The sequence below is a fragment of the Erithacus rubecula genome, assembly GCF_903797595.1.
Source record: "Erithacus rubecula genome assembly, chromosome: 8".
Classification (NCBI taxonomy): Eukaryota; Metazoa; Chordata; class Aves; order Passeriformes; family Muscicapidae; genus Erithacus; species Erithacus rubecula.
Window position 1 is genome coordinate 11624100 of NC_136659.1, and position 13940 is coordinate 11638039.

Consider the following 13940-nt stretch of genomic DNA (forward strand, 5'->3'; position numbering starts at 1 on the left):
CTTTCTTTGACACAGTGTAAATAGTGCTGCATGTTCTTAGAGCAATATTTTGAGACATGGGAACTCTGCAGCCATAGATCCTGCATGCCATCTTTGTGCTTAAAAGTAGCTGAGATAGTTAGAAGGAAGTAATTTCATTGAAGTTTTACCTTTTTTCACCACAAGATATGCACAAGTGAGAAGTGATCTCCTTAAGATTGTTTTGCTCACAAAAAAAAAAAGTTTTAAAGATTCTGACTAATTGTGAGCAGAACTATCTCTAGTTAAAATTAAGCAGACAAGTATATGTGGTGTTTTTCTATGCCTTGATAGCATGCCAGAAATGTATAATCAAATTTGCATGTCTGGGTTTGCATTTAGTACCTAAAGCACCATGTATGTAATTTAGAAAATATTTTCTGGTTAGATATTTGGTTTATGAATTTAGAGAACCATTTAAGAAATGTTTTCAGTTGTTATTGCTGTTGATGGTAGTTTCTCATCATTGCTTGCAGGTTAAATACAGACACTACTTGATGTTTTTCTCAGACTGAAATCCATAGAGAACATCCATCAGAAATTGTAGATGCTCCCTCAATTACCATTTTAAAAATGAAAAGTTATTATTGAAGAAGAATTTAAGTTACTACTTACACATTTGTCAAATGACAGTGGTAACTTGAACCTTTTTCTTTCACTTCCCCCACTAGTGGCTGTCAGATTCCTCACTGCAATAGATGGACTTTTTTAGGGACTCCAGTTAATTGGCAGCTGAGGTTGTTTTGAGTGTTATGCTCAGGGTTCTAGAAGGGAAGCATACATATGTGCCCTGTCTAGTATTTTTCAAATATGGCCTACACAATATTAATTATTTCATGACCTGTACATTTCCCTCCATTATTTATTTTTCTTTCAGAAGGAAAATTCCTCCCATCCCCATTTTCTTGCTCTTGAATTCTTTGAGAGGTGCACAAGAAAACACAAATATTTGGTGTCTGCTAGGAAATAATTTTTGTTCCTCTGGTAAGAACCGAGCCATCTGTCAGCTATAGCAGAAACTTGTGATAAGAACCACAAACAGTATTCTTTGATGTATTAGTACTTGTTTTCATGTATGTGACCCCGAGGACAAGGGGCTGAATCTCCAGAGCATGAGGATGTCACCAGTACATGGCCATATTGCCATGTGAAAATGGTGGCTTGCAGGCACCCTGTAAATGCTGGCATCTGTGCCTGCTGTGGTGAGTTACCCATCTTTGCCAGCAGCACAGGCCTGCCCAGTGCCTTCATTTGGCACAGAAGGTGCAATAAATATCACAGGTTCACCTTGCAACTCGGGGGTGACTTCTGCAAACTCAAAACATGGATTAGGCCAGAGCCTGGCAAAAGTCTTGATAATTATTTTTCAGAATAGGGGCCAAACCAGAGAATCTATCTTGATTTTTTTTATTAATTCCACATGGCTTTGGCAACAGGAATACAATGGAAAACTAATGCATTCTGATGGTGTTCTCATTTTTGCTTGTATATTATAGTGGCAGTAACAGTTTGTACTGGCACCTGAAAGGATCCTTTGGTTTTTCTTGCTTCCATAACATTGAATTTCATGTGGAACAGTGGAACCAATGAACAAAATACACAGTTTTCTGTTATTCACCCCTGGATGGCTGCATGAAAAAGATAAGCCAGTGGTGCCTTTATTCCAGTCTTCTGTCTTTTCCTAGAGGTAAAACAGCCCTGGATCTGTTTACAGTCTCCCTAATATTTTTTTTTTTTTTAAATATTATTGCCGTTACTCTTTCCTAAGAATTTGATTCAAGGATACACAGCCTTTTCTGCAAATTGCATCCAGGTAGTTAGGCAGAATTGATTTGCAGCAGATGTAAAGAAATGTTACAAAATACCCTGGATGCAGTGTGGTGACACAAAGAGCTGGGCTACCAGAGAAATCTGTAAATGTGGAATTCTGGCTCTGCTGAAATATGTAGTAAAACTGCCTCTGACTTTAATGAGGTCAACCCTTGGGTTGTAAAGGGACTCAAATAAATACCTTGCATAACTCTTTTCTTGTTCTAGTGACATTTCCTGCAGGCATTTGGGTACAGATATTGATTGCTTTATTTCTTTTCAGAACTGTGAAAATAGGTGAATTTATCCAAGTCTGTGTGGTCTTTGCAAGAGCAACTTCTGCAGCAGATGTCCCTGCTAGTCTTTGAAGGCTTTGTAGGAAAGAGAGGCTCCTTAGAAAAGCAAGATAGACATGGCATTTTGTTCCATCTGGAATCTGAGTGTGTTGCATCAAGGAAGTTTCAAGAGCTGCAGTTGCTATAGTGATGCTTGCAGTGATGATTTTCAATACTTATTTTCTTTGAACACATATAAAAAATAAAGCTTAAGAAAATAAAAATTGTCAGCCTCATATTCTTTTAGCTTTAAATGGTGTCTGGAGTGGAATCTTTTAAATCATTTTATGCATGTCAAGAAAACTGTATGAAATGAAAAGAATGTCTGCTCTGTTCATCCTATTGCCAAATATAAGTTTTAGGTTTTAATAGAACAAAATTCTTGATTAAGATGCTGCTTGTGCCAGTGTAGGATTAATGTTAGTGTGTGCCTCAGCAGAAGGTGATGAGGATACAGATCCTGTAGGATCCAGTTGTCTCTAGTGCTTTAAAAACAGACACTGCTGTGAGGGGCGTATGGCTGAGCTTAGATTAAAGCTAAGCAAGACACTGCATGTGGCTCTTCTTCCATTTCCTCCCTGTTCCATTGACACTGATCCTGCTTGGGAAGCTGTTTGCTCTGCTGAGAAGGAGCAAAGAGACCTCTGCAGTGTTTCTCAGCTTCCACCCTGACATCATATTTGCCTCTAACTCTGCCATTTGGCACTTGACCGGAGCTTACCTTCAGTGCAATTTAAGTAAGGTGTAAATGGTTACATGTGCATGCTAAAAAAGTTATGGAAGTGAGAAATGTGGGTTAGATCTGATGATGGGAAAAGTTCTGGCCAAATTGTGTTTGCCAGAGGTCCTCTGAGAGCTGCTGTGCTGGGATTAAGTAGGAGGCACTTCTAAGTAATCTTTCCTTCTGCTGTAAAATCCCTTGTGCCTAATAAGCATCTTTTCTTTCCATTGGGGTGGCTCTGGTGCCACTTGCCTCTACCCAGCATGCTTTCTTTGAACTCTGGAGAAACGAGCATCCACAAGGTCTTTACTTTTCTGTCAAATTTGACTGGCAATTGCAAGTGAGCAATATTTCGTGATGATCAGGAGAGCAGGACAGAGTCTGTAAAAAAGAATTTCTCTTGTCTTAGCATCTGGTGTCTCTAGGTTATGGAGCAGACATAGGGTTTAGAAAGGGACTGCTTTTTGTGTGGGTAGAAACAAAGCAGTGGGGGAAATCTCCCTTGCTGTTCTTACTGCAGTGCTGTGCCCATCTGCTGGTGAATGCACATCAGCGTGAGCTCCTGCAGGTCAGTTTGTGCCTTTGGCTGGCAGGCTCACCTGGGGTCACCAAGAGAATCTTCCACAGTAGGTGCTTGTGCCAGTCAATTTACCAGGCCCCACAGAGGTCTCTGGAATGTCCTCAACTTCCCTCCCTCAAATGCTGGAGTTATATATGGTGCCCATAAAATGAGAGAACAAGTTGCTTCCCCTGAATAGGGACTTTGATAAGAACTTCGTGGTAAAAGACAACGTGATAGTAACCAGGATGGATTTTATCTTTCTTATTTTAATGTTTTTTATATGTATTTAGATGAAAGCCTGAGTTGGATCCTGTCTCAGTTTATTAATAATCAGAATAAAGACACAGTGAAATGACTCGGGGCAAAAAACACTGAAATGTGGAGGCCAGGTCACAGGCTGAAGAATGCCAGAGAATCACAATGCAGCCATGTGTCATGTCAGCTTAATGCATCTGTTAGTATGGGGGTTTTGCTGATACTTCTTTAGTGGTTTAAAAAAGAGGAACTAATTTCTTCATTGTGGACTTACATTGTGGTAGAAATTATTATCTGCACAAGCTTGGATAAAACTAGGTGAGAGTGACGGTGACTTGGCAGCTGCTCACAGGAACTGTGCAGTATGTACAGAGTGACCTAGAAAAGGTGCACTGGTGCTTAAGAGAGAAACTGGCAGCTGCTATCAAATGCATCAGGGGAGGGGCAGGCATGGAAATGATAAGCAGATTGAAAAAAAAATCAGTGGGGGACTGAATGTGGTAGGTCTTTGAAAGGTAAAGTACAATGAGGTTAAGCATCAAGGGGAGGAATAGCAAGAGAGAGAACCTTACTGATTCAGGAGTGCAGCAGGGAGGTGGAAAGGTACAGAATAATGACTTGTGTGGTGGTGTAAAACCTACCTGGAACTTCTAATGTCATGGGGCAAATTCTGCACTCACTGTTTCAGTAGCATTTATAGTCCAAATACTGCTATTATAATGATGTTTTTTTATGAATAAGCTACTCAGTGTGTTCGGAGATTGCTCAATTTCATTGTACTTCTCTTGTCTGTGTTCTCATGTGTAAGGCAGTATTTTTGCAAAGCTTGAGAATTGTCATGTCCTGTTAACATTTTTCTGTAGTGTTGAAAATATTCTGAAACTTTATTTTCATGTACAGAAAAAAACAATTATTTTTGTTTAGAACTTTATTTACATTTGTCCTTTGTTTCCTCTTTTGGCTGTGTATTGAACCAAGAAAACTTCAGCTAAAGGGAATAGTGTCTTTTTGCTTATTAGGTAGAGAAAGCTCAGACATGACTAAATTAATTCTTCTTTTTTGATCCATAGAATGCTCCTTTTCCTCTGTAACTGGGGTCACTGGTTTATTGTCAGATGGTAACAGTTGCACATTTCCTTTGTTGGGCTTTCTTAATTTTCCTTTGCTATTACTCTACGAAGATGACCTGGCCTGGATTTTTGTGTCAGTGTTTTTTGTTCTGTTCTCCTCTTCACAGAGAAGAGACTTATTTATCTGCCAACATTTTCATTATTTTACTTTCAGTTTAGTGTTGATACCTGTGTGTACATCCTTATGGTCCAGTGTTCTCAGAGAGCACTTACAACCTACTAATTAGAGGCAGGGGCCAGGGGGAAAGGATTAATCAAGCTGAGCATCCTTTTATATTTCCTCTGTGAGATCCAACTGATTCTGTTGTTGGGATCTTCTTCACTTTAATTTCTGTCAGTGTTTTCAGGTCCCTGAATAATACAGTGACTGGATAACATTAAACCCCACATCAATCAAAGTATTTCCTGTTTTCTCATCCTTATTGTCCTCAATGACGTGCAACTGTGATTTAGAAAAAAAGGTGCAATGGAAAATACAGCTTTTAAAAATAAAGAAGACAAAGGCAGTGGGGATGAACTTGTGTTTAGACCTTCTTAGACATCTTTACTTGGATGAATGAATAGGGAGGTGGATTTCAAGAGATTTTATGTAAGAGTGAAAAAAAGCTTGCAAACCTGAGAGGTTTACCTTTCAGTATTATGGGATAGAGACAGCAAGCAAGATCTGGATATAACCCATGTTGTAAACAAAGAAGCTGAGGATAAAACTATGGTAAGCTGCTTTTCTTTAACTACTCTGCCTCTTTCAGACAGAGCATTTAAAAACTCTGAATGGCTGTTGTTTCATCTCATCTCCATTTGACAGAGGATGTTCAAAGACCTTTAAATCCCCAGAAGGTGAGGGAGAAAAGACAAACTAGAGAAGCAGCAAGTAGGAAGGAATAATCTGTTTAATCTAAAAGCTTTCTGGAAAGCTGTGCTTTGAATAACTGTGCATATTTATACTTCTGTAGTTCCCCCTAGGCAGTCTGTCCTCTTTTGACTGGCTGTGAAATTCTGACTTTGGCTTCCTCTTCTAAGATATAGAAACCATATCAATAGTTAGATACTGTGATCAAGATGATCCTGTTTTTCTCCCTGTACAGGAATCTTAGGATTGAATATATAATTTCAAATTATATAGAATAAAGCCAGTGTCAGTCAAAGTAAACCATATGCAGCAAAAAGAATGCCACTTGTGGTAGAGATACACAGCTCTACTCTGCTAACATTTTTTTTACCAACTACCTGAGGGATGAAGTAAGTTGGTTGGTAGTGTCAGCAAAAAACTAAAGACACTTCCTTTTTTTTTGTAAACAATGCTGTAAACACATCAGTATCTTTTTAAATATGCTGAATTCTGCTGCTTTCCTGTTTGGTAGTAGCTCAGTCTCTGCTAAGAACAATAATTCTTTCTCATAGCCTTAGGGAGGGAAAAGTATTTGGACATAAAAAACTGTTAGAGGACCATTTAATAACAAGGATGGTTTTTTATTGAGGGCTCTTGGGAGCTTCTATTTCACAATTTTTTCTACGCATGAAGTGAAAAAATACTTTAAAAAGTTTTGAAAATAAGCCTGTAACTTCCAAATTGTTCTGCTTTTTCTCTTTCCATGATTATTATAGCATGTATAAGGTAGTAAGTTCTCATGATAAGATGAATTTTGGCATTGGTTTAGTTTTTAGTGAGATTCGGGGAGATGGCATCCTTAGCTCTGAATGGCAGTTGTTTAATAAACCTCCAGTTCTCATTTTGTCAGGTTTTACTGTAAATGTAGTTTATAACAAGATTTTCTAAACCCTCATGCAGTTCCTATTGCATAAGTTCCCTTCTTATGAATAATAAACAAAATAAGGAGTTATTATCACATTATCCTTCTATACCCTTCTCTCTGGCAACAGTGGAGTATTCCTGAAAGCACTTTCCAAGTAAGCTAGCTGTCTACAGTCTATGATAATCAGCTGTAATGGCACATAGGCAGCTGGTTTGCTAATCCTTTGATTGCAGTATTAGTTTGTCTCAGAGATTCTGAAAACCTGTCTGATCCTGTAAATGTGTTTAGTGAACATTGTAGAATAAATTACATCTTGCCTTAAGACTCCAAAACACATATTCAGGTTATGAGTTGTGTATTTTCTGGGTTTTTCCCTTTTCTGATACTTATGTTTATGTTTAAAGGGGAGGAAAAAAGACATGTGTGTCCTAAAACAGCTTAGCAAAATGTTGAACTGAAATTCATTTAACACTGGAAGGATTTGTATTTTAATCACCAGAAATTGTCCTTATCTTGCTTATCATCCTGTCAAGTAATTCAGGCTTGGATCAGGATCTCTTATTTACAGACAGAGATTGCAAATAAGGCTTTCTTTATACAAATCTGCTAAAAAGAATAGAAAACCTATTTTGGAGGTACATATGGATTACTTAAAATATGCACTAATCTGTACAACCATGTATTTTTTATAAAAAAACATAACTTAAGTAATGTGTGTGCAAACATGAATATTTTTTTATGTTGCACTTTAATTTTCATTAGAACCAGTTTGCTAGAAAATAAGTACATGAGTTAATAAACCTGATCTGAATTTATTTAAACCTGCTATTTAAATGTACATTGCTTTCTATTGTTTCTAGTTGAAATTAAAGTGGAAAATGTATCAGTTCATAGAATCATAGGATTGTTAGGATTGGAAAAGGCCTCTAAGGTTAATGAGTTTAGCCATTAACCCAGCACCTCCGTGTTCACCACTAAACTGTGTCCCCAGTCATAAGTGAAAATGTTCTCAGCAGAACCTAACAAAGTGTTTGATCTCAGTTTTGTTTCAAGAGACACCAATCAACTAAGTAATACTTGCTCAATGTACCTGCAATGAATGTGTGTAACACTTTGTGGTGTTGAAAGACTTAGTGAAAGCAGAGGAAACCACCTCTTCACTGGTAAATTCTGCCATTGTAAAGCCTCTACGCTCTTGCGGGTTTTTGGTTGTCATAATGAGATTTGGCGTTGTTCCTTCCTTGCTAGACCTAGATGCCAAGATGCTGTTCGTGCTTATTTCCTGCCTTTTAAGCAGGTCTGAATCAGAAAAAGTTGACTCTCCTGTACTGAAATGCTGATCTTGTCTGTGTCTGTGGTAGAGAGCTGCAGTGAGTGGGGCAGCCTCTGCTCAGTCTGGCTCTGTGCTCACCCTACAGCAGCTGGGTGGTGGATTAGGCTGGCTTGGGACCTGAAGAGCCTGGTGCTTTCTGCTCACACTTCTGCTGTGTCTTGTGAGGTGTTTTAACCTGTGCTACCTGAGGTGTATGCACAGGGTGAGGAGTTCAGATGGTCTTTTGAGCATAGCTCCAGCCATCGTCCTCAGGTGTGCAATGCAAAATGTTAAGCAAGTTGATCACAGTGTTTTCCCTGAGTGTCTATTTTGGGAGTGCCCTTTTTCATGTTTCCTGTCATTAGCATCAACGAAGATAATTAAAAACAATCTTCTTCTGTTTAAATTTTTTTTTTGTTTCCTTATCCCCAGAAGTTTGTTTCCTTGGTGTGATGTACTGTGCTTCAGTACGTGAAAGCCAGTCCTTGAAGTAAGTGTGTTCAGTAACCTGTGTGCATGTACCAACCATGCCCTTTTTAACTGCACAAGTTTAGAAATCAGAAATTAATGAAGAGCTTGTCTTGACTAGACACTGATTTTTTTTTTTTTTTTTTTTTTTCCTGACTATTCAAAGTCTGAAAAGTTTGCCTATATCGCCTTCTTAGCCAGTGAAGTTGGTTTTGGTACAAAGATGTAAATGAAAAAGAAAAAAAGCATAAAGAAAATGTATGAGTTGGTTTTAAATAGTTCAGTGCTGCGCCCATACATTTCTTACAATTTAAGCAAATATGAACAGTGACCTTTTTTCAATGGGCTGATAACCTTGAAGTCTAACAGAAGCAAAAGTCAATATTTTCTGGTTTTGACCAGTTCAACAAACACCATAAATACCTTTAGCTGACAATTCTTCCATTCCTGCTCTCATTAAGGAACAGAGTAGGAGTGTTTGAAGTGAGTCCCAAGTTCCTGCAGCAGCCCACAATCTCTTCCAGGTCCCTGATAGTCAGTCCCAGGCACGAGCTGGCTTTCACCTTGTGCTGGCTGAATTAATGTGCCTGCAGAGCTCTCATGTTTGCTGTGCTCTTGACTCAGGACAACAGTGGTTGGTGGGGTATTCTGTGGCATACTAATAAATGTCTTGAAGAAAAAGTCTTGAGATGTTTTTGAACTTAAACATATATTCTCTGAGGAATTCTGGAAAGGTGAGAAGCTTCAAACCCCTCGTGAAGCATGTCAGGGTAGTTTCTGCCTTTTGCTGCTCTTGTAATTTTCTTCAGGGTTTAAGATTTCAAAGCCAAATAGATTATGCTTCTGTCTGAGGGCAAAATATGATTATGATTCTGGAGCTTAATTTCCTTGTAGCTTCAGGTCGAAGAATGTTTGCCAGTTTTCCAATGTTTCAGCATATTCACAGTAGTGTAAGCAGCCTGAAAATGTTTATAGGAAAATATTTTGTAATATGCTGTAAGAGACAGGCTGTAGGGGTTCTATCTTTTCCCAGATTTAAGGTACTGAAAAGTTCTCCAGAAAGTGTTTCAGTAATATCTGCAGTAGAAATGGCATCCCTGCTAGGTAGAAAAGTGAGTACATTACTCATGTTAGGGGATTACCAGGTAGCAGATCTTTTTCAGAAGGAATGTGAAGCAGACTCTGAAATAGGCAGTTTTGCTGTGGGAAGTCTGTTATATCTGAGTTTTGGGGGATAAATACCACATCATTAGTTTGCTTTTCTGTTGCTTTTGCTGCAGAGTTTCCTGTGTTATTCCGTGCAGATACTTCACTTTGACAGCCCAGATAAACAAAAGCCAGACACTCATACCCAGAAAAAAAAATCCCTGAACTCCAGTCTAGGGCAAAGATAAAGAATTCAGGCTTTTTCAATTCCATGAATAGACACTGGCCACTGGAAAAGATTATGTGTGACTAAGACTATGGAGATTTCTATTCTGACATAATTGCTAAACAGTAACATGAACTTACTTATTTTTTTCTTTGAATGGAGACAGAATTATTTAGGAAGTGAAAAATATATTAAAAAATAATTGGAAAAATGCTAGACTTGTTTATATCCTGTAATTTAGTCACTCTTTCAGATTAAATGTAGACTGGGATTTTTCCAGGAGACCTTGACAAGTTGAATGTCTAAAATCCTGCTGAGTCAGTGAAGGCCAGCTTCTCCCTTCCCTGTGCTTTTCCAGAAATCTGAGTTTAAATGACCTTTATTGCATGTTGCACTAATTCTTGAATAAAGTGGAAGGTGTACTAAAAGCTGGTTTGCAAAATACTTGTTGAAATTTTTTTTTTTCTCTACATTGTGAGTCTGTGAGTAGATTCTGTCTGAGGTGATTCAGCTGTGTGTAATATGATTCTAATATGTGTAAAGACTCTTTGCTCGTGGAGTAAAATAAGCAAAAATCGTTTCATCTTGAGACAAGAAGACAGTGCAAACCAGTCAATGTGATTTGAAGCCACAAGGATGCTTTTTGTCATGTGAATCCTGGCAGAAAATCATCAACATTATTAATTTCATGGAAGCTCTAAGATTTTTAAAAATAAGACAAGCATTTGGAGTTGAGGGTAATTTTTTTATGCTTGTCCTCCACTAATATCTTTATATTATTAGATTAGATTCTCCCATAAGTGAGCGTTAAACATATTCTATGATTTGGCACTTTTATGGTATTTAATGGTATAATTATGTTTTATGCTAATTTGCTTCTACTTTTGAGTATTTGAGCTTAACAGCTTTTTCAGAAGATATTTTGAATGTCCTTGGACCCTTGTGTTTCCATATAGGACACACTGACTGAATTTTGCTTTAATATGAAATGAAAAGATTTTGGAAATGGCTCTAAGTTGAAGGCTGGTGACAAAGATGAGTATTTTAAAGCTTAATGAAGTGTGTGTTAAAATGCCATGACATTTTACTGTTTTTATAACACCAAGAAACCTGCTGCAATCACTTGCTATAAAACCTTTAAGTGTTTCTTAAGTGCCAAGTTGTGTGATAAAATGTGGTCATTCCTGCATAATCACTGAGCTAAGATACTGTGACAGCTTTTTTAACATATCAAGAGGGTTTTTTTCACAGCTAGCAGGTGATATATTGAGGAATTTCATATTTGTCAGATTGATAAACTTTTTCCACTACCTTTTTGTTATGTGCCTCTTGTTTTAATTCTTGTTAAAAATCAATGGGAATTTAGCAGAAGGGTAAAGAGATGGAAGGAAGAAACCTGCTGAACTAGACAGACTTATATAATAAAAACAAATGTCCTAAATGTGTACCTGCTTAGCACAGCTATACAACAATGTTAAGGAAAATGCTGAATCACTGTGAGAGGTAGGTTCTTTTTCTTGTTTAATTGTATGCATTATGAAGAAGATATGTGAGGTGGGGGGAAGTTCTGGTAAGTGGCCCAAGTAGTAAAAGGTCAACTTATGGCTGTAGTTGAGACTTGAGGACACTTGGTTTAATTCTGCAGTTTGTCCTTCTCTGACCCTGGCTGAGTCAATATCCTGATTATAGATTCAGCTTGAATCTCTTCCCATATCAGCTGAACAATTCTCAGCCTCTTGATGCAAAGCAGTATTAATTATTCAAATTCACTTGACATTCTTGAGTTTTGACCCCAATGAAGGTGTGGCTACATTTCTTGCCACCATGTCTTGTGCCCTTACTAAATGGATAAAGTGTTGCATCTGTGGTAATGTCTGGTTTGCATGAAGTTTGCACAGCAGGGTTGTCTGGTGGTCCTCAGAAACATTTAGAAAGTTGTAGAAATAAGGCAGTGACATGGTTTATTGGCAGTAAACTCAGGTATTTTTTCATAAAATCTGGCAGCGTTTGGGAGCTACATAATTTGTCAGCTGCTAGCAATAAATCTCTGCCATCCTGGTTCTTTGCTGTGTGGCTTCTCTTGCATAAGCTGGGTTCTTCTAAGACAACACTTCCTTTGAGAATAAATTTGGGTAAAAGGAGAACAAGACTTTAGTACAGAATTTGAATTGATGATTTACTTTTTGGCATCTCTGTACATCGCATTTACTTTAATTGCAGTTACTGAAATTCCTTTTTGGGGGGTGGGTCTGGTCAGAGGTATATAACACTAATGTGAGGCTGCAAGGGGGGCACATGTTGGTAGCCAGGAGCCAGTGATGTGCCAGAAGGGTCAGCTGGTCCCAGAGGAAGCCATGGACTATGTCCCAAAGCAGTCTGAGACAGCAGTGCCTGAGTGGAAAGCAAAATGTGAACCTTCTGCACAGCATGACTCAATACAGCTGTCACATGATCTGGCTCTGTTGCACTTATTTAGTGCTAGCAGGCAACTGGTGCTTCAGAGTGAAGCTGAAACACCAAGATAGCCAAGGACTGGTAATGAAAACTCAACAGGAAAAGACTCCACTGGTGTCTCCATTGCTGCTGGTAGCCTTGATCAGCCCACAATTCTGTGGTAGCAAGTGAGCAAGAAAAGAACATACATTTCAAATTTACTTGATTGCTTGAAGACTAGATTGAGGAGAAGGAAAGACCATGTATATCCATGTACAGAAAAAAACACTTGAATTTTCTAGTCTGTTTTGAGGGCAAAGGACCTTGTAGTGAACATAAGTTATTTTGTCATCTGCATGTGCAGTCAATCACTTCAAAATGGGTATCAGTACTAGCGTTCATTTTACTTTTGGCACTAGTTCTCAATCAAATCCTGGCTCTGTGCAATTGCCAGCATTTGAAACTGTGGTGTTAGTCAGCAAAAGCAGACAAAACCAAAATAATTTTCATCAACGAAGGCTAAGGACATGCAGTACTGTGAACAGATTATTCCAGATTTTAACACTGAGTATAAACTGTAAAGGATTTATTGTCAAAATATATTTTGCACTGTATCCTGAGGTACATATTATGTCCTATAAAATAGTAAATTATTATTATGGGGTTTTTTCCCCCCCCTTTTTCTTAGGAGGAGAGGAAAATATGTAAGTTTACCACAGATGTAAATTTCTGAAACGTTTTTCTTTACTTTCCTGCCTCCTTCCTAGAAGTTCTGCTGTATTCTCCTGTGAAAATTTCCATTATTTCATGTTCATGTCTTTTAAATATTAGTCCAGTGGTTGTGTTTTGGAGCCCATCTGGAGGACTGCTGATGTGGAAGTTTGCTGTAAAGCAGAAGGCTGTGCAACCTGCCTGCCCAAGCATTCCCTGGCTTTGTGTTCACTCTGCTGCTCCTGAGCTCCTGCTCAGAAAGTCTCCAAGCCATTTCAGCCTGGTTTAGACCTTCATGTCCTCATGCCTAACCCTTAGGCAGACAATTTACTCATTTTTCTGACCAGTCAGTGCAGAGCCCTACTGTTCAGATGGTCAGTCATGCTACAAACAGAATACTGGAAGTATAAATACAGGAAGATTACCAATAGTTTACCTTCTTTTCCTCCCACTCTAAGCTGGTAGTGAGGGTGGTCTGTCTGGAGAAGCATGACTTCCTTCAAAAGACATCTGCTTATGATATATTTTAATATAAGTGGATACACATTTAGAAATATTTGTAATTAAAGCCTCTGAGGAGAAAAAGATAAAAAAAGCAACATTAGAGTTTTTGCTAAGTGATGATTTCTTCAGTATTCTGTTTCTCTGTATATCACACCAGAATTCAGCTATCAGTATTTGAAAATATTTACTCAGAGGAGCTTCCTGATGTATACCTTCCTTTGAAAATTACTTTGTATTATGAAGACACATGGTATCTCATAACCCTGTCTCGAGGGCAATGATGTTTCCTCCTATTGTGTAAATAAAAGAGCTCCACAGAAAGCTGACAGGGCCAAAATAAAACAGGTTTTGCATCTATGGCTGTTCTGATGAAAATCTCACTAATTGAAAGGACAAGTTACAGAAGAAACGTGAATCTCTGAAAACAAATCTGTTGCAGTTGACTGAGATTCCCAGCTGAATGTGTGGTGGCCTGTACTTAAAGAAATCCCATCACAGGAAAACAAATGCTCAGAAACCTTTTTCCTTTTTTGCCTTTTTTTTTTTGAAGTCGTCA

The 13940-nt window shown here is 38.2% G+C and overlaps 1 protein-coding gene across 3 annotated transcripts in view; it reads left to right on the forward strand.

The window, feature by feature from the left end:
• The window catches only part of BMPR2 (bone morphogenetic protein receptor type 2), a 102278-nt gene that overhangs the window by 31584 nt on the left and 56754 nt on the right, over nucleotides 1-13940 (forward strand). Inside the window, exon 1 of one of the 3 annotated variants that reach the window (XM_079311462.1) lies at nucleotides 5341-5542. The exons of the other annotated variants lie outside the window; for them this stretch is intronic. The gene's annotated coding sequence lies outside the window, so the exon portion shown is untranslated. Of the gene's footprint in view, nucleotides 1-5340; nucleotides 5543-13940 lie in introns of those variants that run through there. 3 annotated transcript variants of the gene reach the window in all.